The sequence below is a fragment of the Leptodactylus fuscus genome, chromosome 11, assembly GCF_031893055.1.
Source record: "Leptodactylus fuscus isolate aLepFus1 chromosome 11, aLepFus1.hap2, whole genome shotgun sequence".
Taxonomy (NCBI): domain Eukaryota; kingdom Metazoa; phylum Chordata; class Amphibia; order Anura; family Leptodactylidae; genus Leptodactylus; species Leptodactylus fuscus.
The window spans coordinates 18,981,068-18,991,105 of record NC_134275.1 but is presented as its reverse complement, the minus strand read 5'-3'; the positions used below and the strand labels follow the sequence as shown (position 1 = coordinate 18,991,105).

Below are 10,038 nucleotides of genomic sequence, written 5' to 3'. Positions count from 1 at the left end.
TGCAGAGGTAAGTATTATCATTTTATTCAATAAGCATTTATTAGTATTCTATTTAATTACAAGGCCTTGCTCCTGCAGTATGGAGCAGATGGTGCTGTGCTATGTTGAATTTGCCCTGGAATGATGAATCGTTCTTCAAAGTATTATAATAAATTGTGTTATTTAATATAGAAACTGCTTGGGCTGAGAATGCACACACAGTTATTTCATTACATTTACAGATTTAACCCTTGCAATGCTGCTGTATGCATTGTATTCGGAAACACAAGGTGATGGTTAGCAATTGCGGCTGCATGTGGATAACATCGCATATGCAATCACATTTCATGGCGTGCTAAGATTTAATACAGGACGATGCAGGGTGTATAAGATCGGCCGCCGGTTTTCTCTCCTTGACATTATTCTCACATTTGATAGGGTTAGTTAAAGATTATCACTATAGGTTTATCTTTAATAAGGACTGAAATTGCTGTTCCCGTAACATTTGATTTATTACCTAATACACATAGACATGGATTATCTGTATTAGGCAGAAAATGTCTTGTGTCAGTCACAGAAGTGGTTAGGTTCCCAAGCAGGGTGTGTAATGTGAGTGGAATACCCCATATGGAAATATAAATAGGAATGTAGGTCACACCTTTAGCCATTGCTTGCAAATCCCCCCACAAACATTCAGTGTCCCCCTTGGTACGATATTTAAATTGACACCCCCAAGTAAACTCTGAAGGACATGTTATCAAATTACCTACAACATAAGTCCTGTTTATATATGAGGCCTGATTCACATCTGCATCGTTAATCCATTTTGGAAGTCCGAATGGGGATCCCCCTTTCCCCCGAACGGGCTGGAAAGTGGTGTGCAGTGAAAGCACACGGACCCCATAGACTATAATTGGGTCAGTGTGCTTTCCGCACGGTCTACGCACGGAACATGCGGACAGAAAAGAACTTCATGATCTACTTTCCTGTCCGAATGACTCGTGCGGAGACCGTGCGGAAAGCACACGGACCGCATTATAGTCTATGAGGTTCGTGTGCTTTCACTGCACACCGCTTGCCAATGAACTTAGTATCTAGCCACCCAGATGCTGCAAACACAAAAGACCAATGTTGCAAAAAAACATTTGAGTCACCAATTCACATTATCGGATACCTATCTACTCGTATACCATTGTCATTCTATAGCCATTACATTAGTATTGATAGCAGGATACTACATTGCAAAGCACAGACTCACAAAAACCTCTCACCGCGACAGTAAGAAACCACCTACACCTTAAAGACCATAAATGTCCTTGAGCTGAAGAGACTCTTATGACAGTGATGGACAGCTTTGTATTGATGATAGAATAGAAGAAAACTACCGTATATTGGTCCTACTGTATGTCTTTCATTGTATTCAGTCATTTACAGTCTTCACCATCAGGAAATATGAGAATCGATGGACCCCGCACGTCCTTCCACTCTTCCATTTCCCCCAGTTTTTTCTATCCTTTGTCCGTGCCCGATCTCATACTGCAATTAAATCTGTGAAAGAAATAAAACTGGCAAATGTGACCCAGCAGACGACCTATCCCATCAGTCTTCTTCCAAATCTAAGATCAGAGCCATTTGTTGTGCATGACATACCCCGATGGACCCAAACAACGGAAATGCAATGGTAGTGAGAACCTGGCCTAAATCGTAATGGTCCCTTCATTAGACATAGTGCCTGGACCTCTGCAGTGGCTTCTCCTAGGACTACATGTAAGTCTATTCCATTAACTTAAATGGGACAAAGGTACAGTTAAATACCCAACCACGAAATACGTGCACTGCAATGTGCCTGGTGAACTATGCAGAGGCTGCAGTGGATGTCAGGGCGTAATAGATCCTCCATAGGTCTTAAAGGGTTGTGTTCTAGAGAAGACGGTGCGGTGATCAACAGCTGATCCTCATGGGCATGGCTACTGGAATGAAGAGCCAAGTAAAGTAGGATGAAAGACTCTTTTGTTAGTAGGTTTCCACATTGCTACTGTAAAATAATGGCTACTATGGCTATTGAGGGGAGGGGTCTCAGGGTGGTAAAGGGGTTGTTCAGGACCAACACGTGCAGAAGCCGGGTGAGGAGTAAAGTAAAAAAAAGCAGTCCATTGTCCACCATCGGTATCTATTCGGTCTGACACCAGCCCCTCATTTCCAGAAGTCCTACAACTCATGTGACTGCTAAGGCCAATCAGAGGCCTCAGCGATTGCTGGAGAGGAACCAATGACATCACCAGTTCCTTACAGGACTGTTTTTTTTTTTTTTTTTAATTTTTTTTATTTTACACCTCCCCCAGTCTCCACAGGGGTTGGTGTAATTCTTGGACGTCTCCTTTAATGACATCCATATACCCTAAAATGACTTATGGACAAGGGTTGTCTTACTGACGAAACTCTAAGGGGCCAGTATGAAGATTATGTAGATCAGTGGTTCTCAGCCTAGGGTACCTGTATCACAAGGGGTATGCCATGGAGTTTCAGGAGGTACATGGTGTCTACCAAAGGTGCCTCCATAAGCAAAAGGTTTTGTTTGGCACATTATGCAGTTTTTCTTCCCAACTTGATAGCGGGAGCAGGATCTGTCACATGATGCCATTTGGTGTACTCAGTTGAAAAATGTTTCATTTTTTTTTACAAGGGGCTACTTGGCTTGAACTGTGTAATGGCCCAGGAGCTTGACGTTACACCTCTGGCAAGATCCTGGCACTGTAATATTTGGAGTCAATGATGCGCTCATTGCTTAGTTCCATTTGTATCATATAGTTACTTGCGCAGTGTATGCATTGAAAACAGTAATTTATTAAAATGCAAAATGCACAGCCAGCAGCAGATATCTCATATCTAATGATTTATTACATGGGCGTGCAATAGGTAAAGTAAAATGCACTGAAAAACAATGACGGTGCATGAAATCTCCATCCTATTCCCATGTGTAGTCACTATATATGTACTGTATATATACTACACTGCAAGTGTTATTGTACGGGGTTGTGGTAAACAGGCTCATCATCCCTTATTTGCTCTCCTTACTGTCCCTCCCACAGACATTTGACACCTGGCTCCCTAACAAGGTAGCTGTCACCGGTGAGAGACAGACTGTCACTTGCACATTGCACTCATATGCTCAGCAATAGCTGCTAATGCGGAGCGACGGGAAACTGGCAAAATGGTCTGATTAATACTGAAAGGTAAGGGACACACCATCCTCAGAGAATAGGATGAGTATTTTTATCTCTGCACACAGCGCAATCCATTTGCATATGTGGAATGATAAGTATAGATATCTAAATTTGTTAGGACCAGCGAAATGTGAAGAGCTAGCGCAAGCGGTGGCCCCTTCATGCATTCACTGCCATTAGGATTGTGTTCCCTTGCAGGATTTTACATGGAAATGCCATTTATTCAATTAAAACTTGACATTTAAGGATTCGTTCCTATAACACCGATTCATCAGCTTTTCAGTTCCAACATAATCTAATATTATATAATTATTACCATATATGAATATTAATGAGGTGGCTTACCTGCCACACTCCATTCCTGGGCAGTATTAGGTTCCAGGGTATTGGAATATACTGCAATATTTTCAATTTAACATGGGCCCCTTACTTATTCTCGAGAGTCAGTCTGGGCCGATACTCTTCATATAGTCTTTGTGTTATAAGACGCCTCTTCTGGCCCGCAGCAGCAAAACAAAATAGGTGGCCCAATGCTGGAGGGGGTAACATTGCTAGCCGCACTGCCACCTTCATTTACTGTATATTATGCTGTTATCTAGTTACTATATACAGATCTCCCCCATATTGCCATGGGAAGTGAAGTACCAGGAGCTCAGAATGCAAAAATACCACTACAATGGCACTGGCTGCAGGGGGTCCTGAGTAGGTGATGGCCCGTCCATGGTACCCATATACTGTTATGACCCAAATTAGGGAATCAGCCTTTTAAGACAGGTCGAAAGGACTCTGGACGTATTTGTCTGGTATAAAAAAATTAGGATAATATCCATGTTTGTATGTATGGCCTGTGTTTATATGGGTTTACTTTCTCCAGTTTTCATTTACACCCACGAAATATAGTGATATATTGTTAGCTTCCTGTCAAATAGTCCAGAGCGTGTCTGCGGTACGGACTGAACGGACGCTGATGTGAAGAGTGAAAATGTATAAACAGCGCTTTTTTAACCGGTTCACTATATAAGTCCAGGTGGTGCGCTCTTAACTCTGCAAGAATATATCTGTTTACAGCTGCAGAAGCGAGAGACAACTGTTTATAACTGTCCCTGCCTTCCCAATTGCTGTTTACAGTATGTGAGAAGGTGACAGGCAGGGTGCTGGAATCTCGCTATATCTCCCCATTATGTGTGGTCCAGGGTGGATCTGGAGTAGGCCTCAGCTCTAGGTGTGAGTCCTTAGCTCATTACTGGGCCAGAAAAGACTGCAGATGCTGCACTCTAAATGCAGATCAATGGAGTGAAAGGAGGTGGCTGGGTCTATCCTGTAACCCTTAGTCCGGTGAGACAAAGTTGCACTTGTTTTGTTCATGTGGCTGGTAGTAAGCCACATGTATAGTTAGGTTAATATAAATGTTGAATTAGTTGCTCAGACGAGCATATATTTATTTTGTTTTTGCCTGAAGTTAAGGCTGTATTTTGTTTTACTCATTTTGTGCCTGAAGTCAAGGTTTTTTCTTTTCTTTTTTCTAAATAAACTGGTTTGCTGCATATTTTGTATCCCTTTCTTGACTGTTTGGGTCCGCACCACTGCTTCTACTGCGCTAACTTCCCCACAAGTGCAATAGCTGTCTTTAGTTCAGGTTGAAAGGCTATATTCTTCCTGTAACCGAGGCCAATGTATCCGCCTGTTACAAAGAAAATCAGGGGGAAAAAAAAAAAAGGCAATGTTAGACCTGGTTCAGACGGGGTTTTTTGGTCCGGAAACTGAGGTGAAGGCCGCCTCAGTTTTCCGACCATAAAACGGGTGGCTGCGACTTGATGCCGATGCAGCCACCGCTCCGAATTAGGCCCAATAAATGGTCCTAGTCGGGAGGAGGGAGTGTCTTCAGGCGGACTTGCGAGGTGACTCAGCCTGAAGAATAAGCATGTTGCTACTTTTTTTCCAGGAGCCAGAACAAATGGCTCCTGGAAAAAAGAACTGACCGACTCCCATTGATTTCAATGGGAGCTGTCTTTTTCGACAGGATTTTGAGGTGAATATGACCACAAAATCCTGACCAAAATACCCCGTGTGAACTCAGCCTTCATTTGGGCATGGTTCACCCCAAAGGTCTATTATGGTCTTTTGGTGGATAAGAATGTATAAAAATATATTAAATAAATAGGTAAAAAAAAATGCCATTACCATGCCCAAATCACAGGTCCTAGCCCTGTCCTGGGGGACACAACAGTATGTGTCACCTCGAAGTGACTGTAATGCAGAGGGAAAAATGTGAAACCATGAAAAATGTGAAAAAATGACACAATTCCCTTCCTTTTTTTGCTTACATTTTTTCGGGATATTAGAGATATCCTAGAAATAAAGAAAAAAAATAAAATTAAAATAAAACCCTATCTAGCACCAAAAATAAAATCCCAAAAATATTTGAACAATCCATGCAACTATATGTTATAACCCTGGAAATCACATAAAAAATGTGTCCAGTCCTACAAATGGCTCCTGAAGTGTTTAAAGGGATCCTATCACTCACACACAATTTTTTGTAGGTACCATGTCGAAATAGCCTTAAGAAAGGCTATTCTTCTCCTTCCTTTCGTTGTCTTCTCCGTGCCGCTGTTCGCTTACAATCCTGGTTCTTGGCGGTATGCAAATTAGCTCTCTCGCAGCACTGGGGGCGTCCCTAATGCTGTGAGAGAACTCTCTCCAGCGCCGCCTCCTCTTCTTCAGCAGCGTCATCTTCAGCCTCTACTTCCGGTGGTGGCTTTTAACTTCTAAGGCTTCGGGCCTTGGGCAGAGCCGCTTACAATACTGTGCAAGCAGCCATTTTCTCGTGACCTGTGTGCATGCACAGTCTGCTCTGCCCAAGGCCCGAGCCCTTAGAAGTTACAAGCCACCGCCGTAAGAAGTGGCTGAAGATGACGCTGCTGAAGAAGAGGAGGCGGCGCTGGAGAGAGTTCTCTCGCAGCATTGGGATACCCCAGTGCTGTCTGAGCGCTGGGGCCTGCCCCCAGTGCTGCGAGAGAGCTAATTTACATACCGAGAAAAACCGGGATTGTAGGAAAACGGCGGCGCAGAGAAGACAATGAAAGGTAAGAGAAGAATAGCCTTTCTTAAGGCTATTTCGACGTGGTACCTACAAAAAATTGTGTCTGACTGATACACTCCCTTTAATATAATAATGCTCGATATTCCACCCAATATGGGTGTGAAACTGTATGCTAGTTCTGGATTTACTGTTTTGGTGATTTTCTATGGCCATATTACGCACATTTTCTAATAAGCAGGTAGACAATAACTCTCATGTTGGGCTTTCAGAATTTCTGGATAAGTTCCCAGCATCTTATAGTCCAGAAATTCTCACTTTCACTTAGTTTGTTGTAGACCTGCAAAATAATTTGAAAATTCACAAAACAGTGACAGTGATGGTGACAAATTTAGTCCCGTTATTTCATTGCAAACGAACTACGACTTCGACGCCGTTGTGTCACATAACTTTTTTTCTTTTTTTTTTTTTAAATAGAAAGATCACGTGGGCCTTATACTGGTAGAAGCTGCTCTCATATGATTTATACACCGCTCCCCTGTCTAATGCTAAGACACAGACAATATAGATAACAGCAGGCTCACAGCCCTTATTTATATTGTGAGGTTCAGTACCACGCACAACACTGCAGGGAAGCAGCAGGGGGAGCTGTCTTTGCCTGCACACAATTCCCCCATGCTATATAGGCACTGTGTGTACTGTGCTCAAACTACAATGTTGGATAGGAATGAGCTGATAGGAGAAGCTGCAGGGGAGGCCACAATACTTAAAGTACTGGAAAGTCTCGGACGGACCGCATAACTGGAATAAAAAAATAGATACAACAATAGGTAAATATGTGCATGTACAGTATATTAATAATGCGTATATTTCTGTCTTTATGCAGCCTGTGACTATGTGGCAGTGAAAATTGGAAGCCTTTGTAGAAAGGAGGAAGATGAGGAACCTCCAACCCCTTATTCATGTCCAGTGTCTGCAAAGGCAAAACCCAGTAAGTCTGCAGATGCGACACAGTATTATCCCCCATAGTGGGGAAGGAAAACTGGGGACTATATGTCCCTAATGCCTCTTCCATGTGATTGAAGTGCCCATGCCTGCTCGGGACGCCATTCACTGCTACAGGGCTGCTGGGGATTACAGTCATGGCAGCCCCTTAGCAGTGAACGGAGAGGTCACACAAGACATCGCTTGAGGGCCTTGTGGTCAGACCCCCAGCAATGTGACAATTAATAAGTATCCTATGCATAGGGAATAAATTGGACAACTCCTTTAAAAGTGCTCTATAAAAGTAAAACATGACTGATTTCTTTCAAAAACAGAGCCACGGTTGTCCACAGGTGAAGTATGGAATTGCAGCTCAGGTCCATTGAATTTTTTAAATGTGCAATGCAACAGACATGCTGTTAGACAAGTGTGGCAATGTTTTTGGATGAGCACAGACATCATGTATCATATCATCATATATACCGTATATACTTGAGTATAAGCCGATCCGAGTATAAGCCGAGGCTCCTAATTTTACCACAAAAAAACAGGAAAAACTTATTGACTCAAGTATAAGCCGAGGAAAGCTACTGGAAAATTTCAAAAATGAAAATGGTCGGAGTTTTTGGGTGCAGTAGGTGCTGGGGAAGGGGAGGGGGTGTTTTGGTTGTCTGTCTGCCCCTTCCCTGAGCTTGAGGACTGGTTTTTTTTCCCCCACCTGGAATTCAGCCTGGCTGAATATAGGGTATCTGCAGTGAGAAGACTGTATCTGGTATATTCCCAACATCATTGCAAACAAAGGCTTCTGAGAATGTCGGCATGATGTTAAAGGGAGCGCCCTCTATAGGCTTGCTTGACTGAGACTCTGTCTTCCTAATTACATCATGGAAGATAGACTTGCACATTCTCAGTCAGCGCCCTCTATTGGTGTGCATACTTGAGGCACTGACATCCTAATTACATCATGGAAGTCAGATTTGCATATTCTTCCTAGATTCAAATCTATGAGGGATCTGTGACAAGGGGTGCTTCACTGAAAAATGTTCCTTTCTTACTTCCCTTTTACACATTGGTCCGTCTTTGCAGCATTTTTCCACATTTGATTTGATTATGTATTTGTCTAACAGTAAGTACTCTTATGTCGTACTACCTTATGTAGTAAAGGTTGTGATTGCTAAGGGAATACACATCAAAAAACCATCCCAACTTAAATCCATACAATGATTATGGCGGCCCTAACCATAGGGCCAACGATGCAGCCACACAGGGCCCTATGGTCGTGGGGGCCTCCTCAGCTATCCCGGATCAAGAGGAACAGTCCCACATTTCGAGGCAATGATTTCATATCTATCTGTATTCTTAGGACACAGATAGAGGTTGACTACAATAGTGGAGCACGGAGCTATGAGCTCCATACTCCATATTACTCCGTCTATTGGTGGTTGAGTAGGCAGGGGGAATTAAAGTATGGTGGGGTGGCCGACTTTCAAAAACTTTGCGCATGGCCCCCAATGCATAGATAACCATTTTAGCAAGGATGCTTAGAACCTTCCAAATGCATTTACACCACACTTTACATTCCTTCACAGATGAACCGCCCAGCCAAGTCACAGCACCAGAAGTAAAGACACCAAAAGAAGTGGAGCCCACTCGGCCATGCAGATCCTGAGGGTAGTAGCTCCCGGTTATATAAGGGGCACATATACCTTTACCTCCTACATCTGGATTCCTGCTCTTCCTCCTCCGCTCCAATGTCATCTCCAGTGTCATATACATTTTAATGCCGATCCAGTAACTATCACGTCTTCTCATAGCTATAGGTTACCTTGTATGACCTTTAACTTTGAAATTTAGCTGCAGCTTCAGAGACGTCAATTAATTTCATGTCAACGGTGAGATAATGATCGTTTCCCTTCAAGACATTTCAAGACATTTTCTCCTTATAACTAGTTTGGTAAGAAAGAAAGAAGCCTGAAAGTAAAGGACACAATCATTATCTCACTGTCCTGATAATATCAATGTACCGAAAGAAGATTTCGCTGCGGTCTGCGCCTCTAGCTGAATTGTAACACACACACACGCGCACACATTGCAATATGACACAATAGGCAACAAAGCGATACAAAATTGTAAATTCTTTGGTCGGAGGAAGCCGGGATTGCTGCAACTAACTGGAAAAGACAAGTATTTTGTCAACACTGCCATTGGGGTTAATTGTAGGACACAGCAAGTACAGAGATGGATGACAGCGGCATCTAAAACCTTCTTCCCAGGAGGAAGATGTTGCTTGAAATTAACCTGTTCTGTTGACCTTAGTGAAAAAGATCCCGTGTTTAATCACAGTCTTTAATAAAATAAATCAATCAGGCTTTGACAGCTCGCGTGGTTTGTTAGAATTTGGAAAACAAGGGCAGGCTTTGGGTTTTTGTTTTTTTTTTTGACTGATGTTTGCACAAACAAAAATTCTTTAGAAAATCCTTCAACATTATTATTGGTTTATTTTTAGGGTGCGCTAGAATTTCCAACTGTACAAGAAACGGGAAGCGGCAAACAAACACAGACGTGAAGACTTAGCCTCAGTGTCAAAGTAAAATACAGCCTACGTAGTCAAATGTCAATATGAGACAGTCATATTTTAGCCTGTGTCATAGCAATTTGGGAGATGTGCATAAAACAAATAATTTACTTTGATAGCCTCTTTATTAAACTGACAAGCTGAATTCTGGCTCGGATGAGGGCATTGTGTAATACATATGCAGTGAGTTACTGGCTTAAATGATCGGTGTAGTAACTTGTTTCCTCTGCGACGTG

The 10,038-nt window shown here is 42.6% G+C and overlaps 1 long non-coding RNA gene across 1 annotated transcript; it reads left to right on the top strand.

Annotated features, from left to right (window-relative positions):
* The first annotated feature begins 3,126 nt into the window (after positions 1 to 3,126).
* LOC142184216 (uncharacterized) lies at positions 3,127 to 9,590 on the top strand. Its single transcript, XR_012711811.1, has 3 exons — positions 3,127 to 3,212; positions 7,130 to 7,234; positions 8,817 to 9,590. It is a non-coding gene; the product is annotated as an uncharacterized LOC142184216 (long non-coding RNA).
* The last annotated feature ends 448 nt before the right edge of the window (positions 9,591 to 10,038 follow it).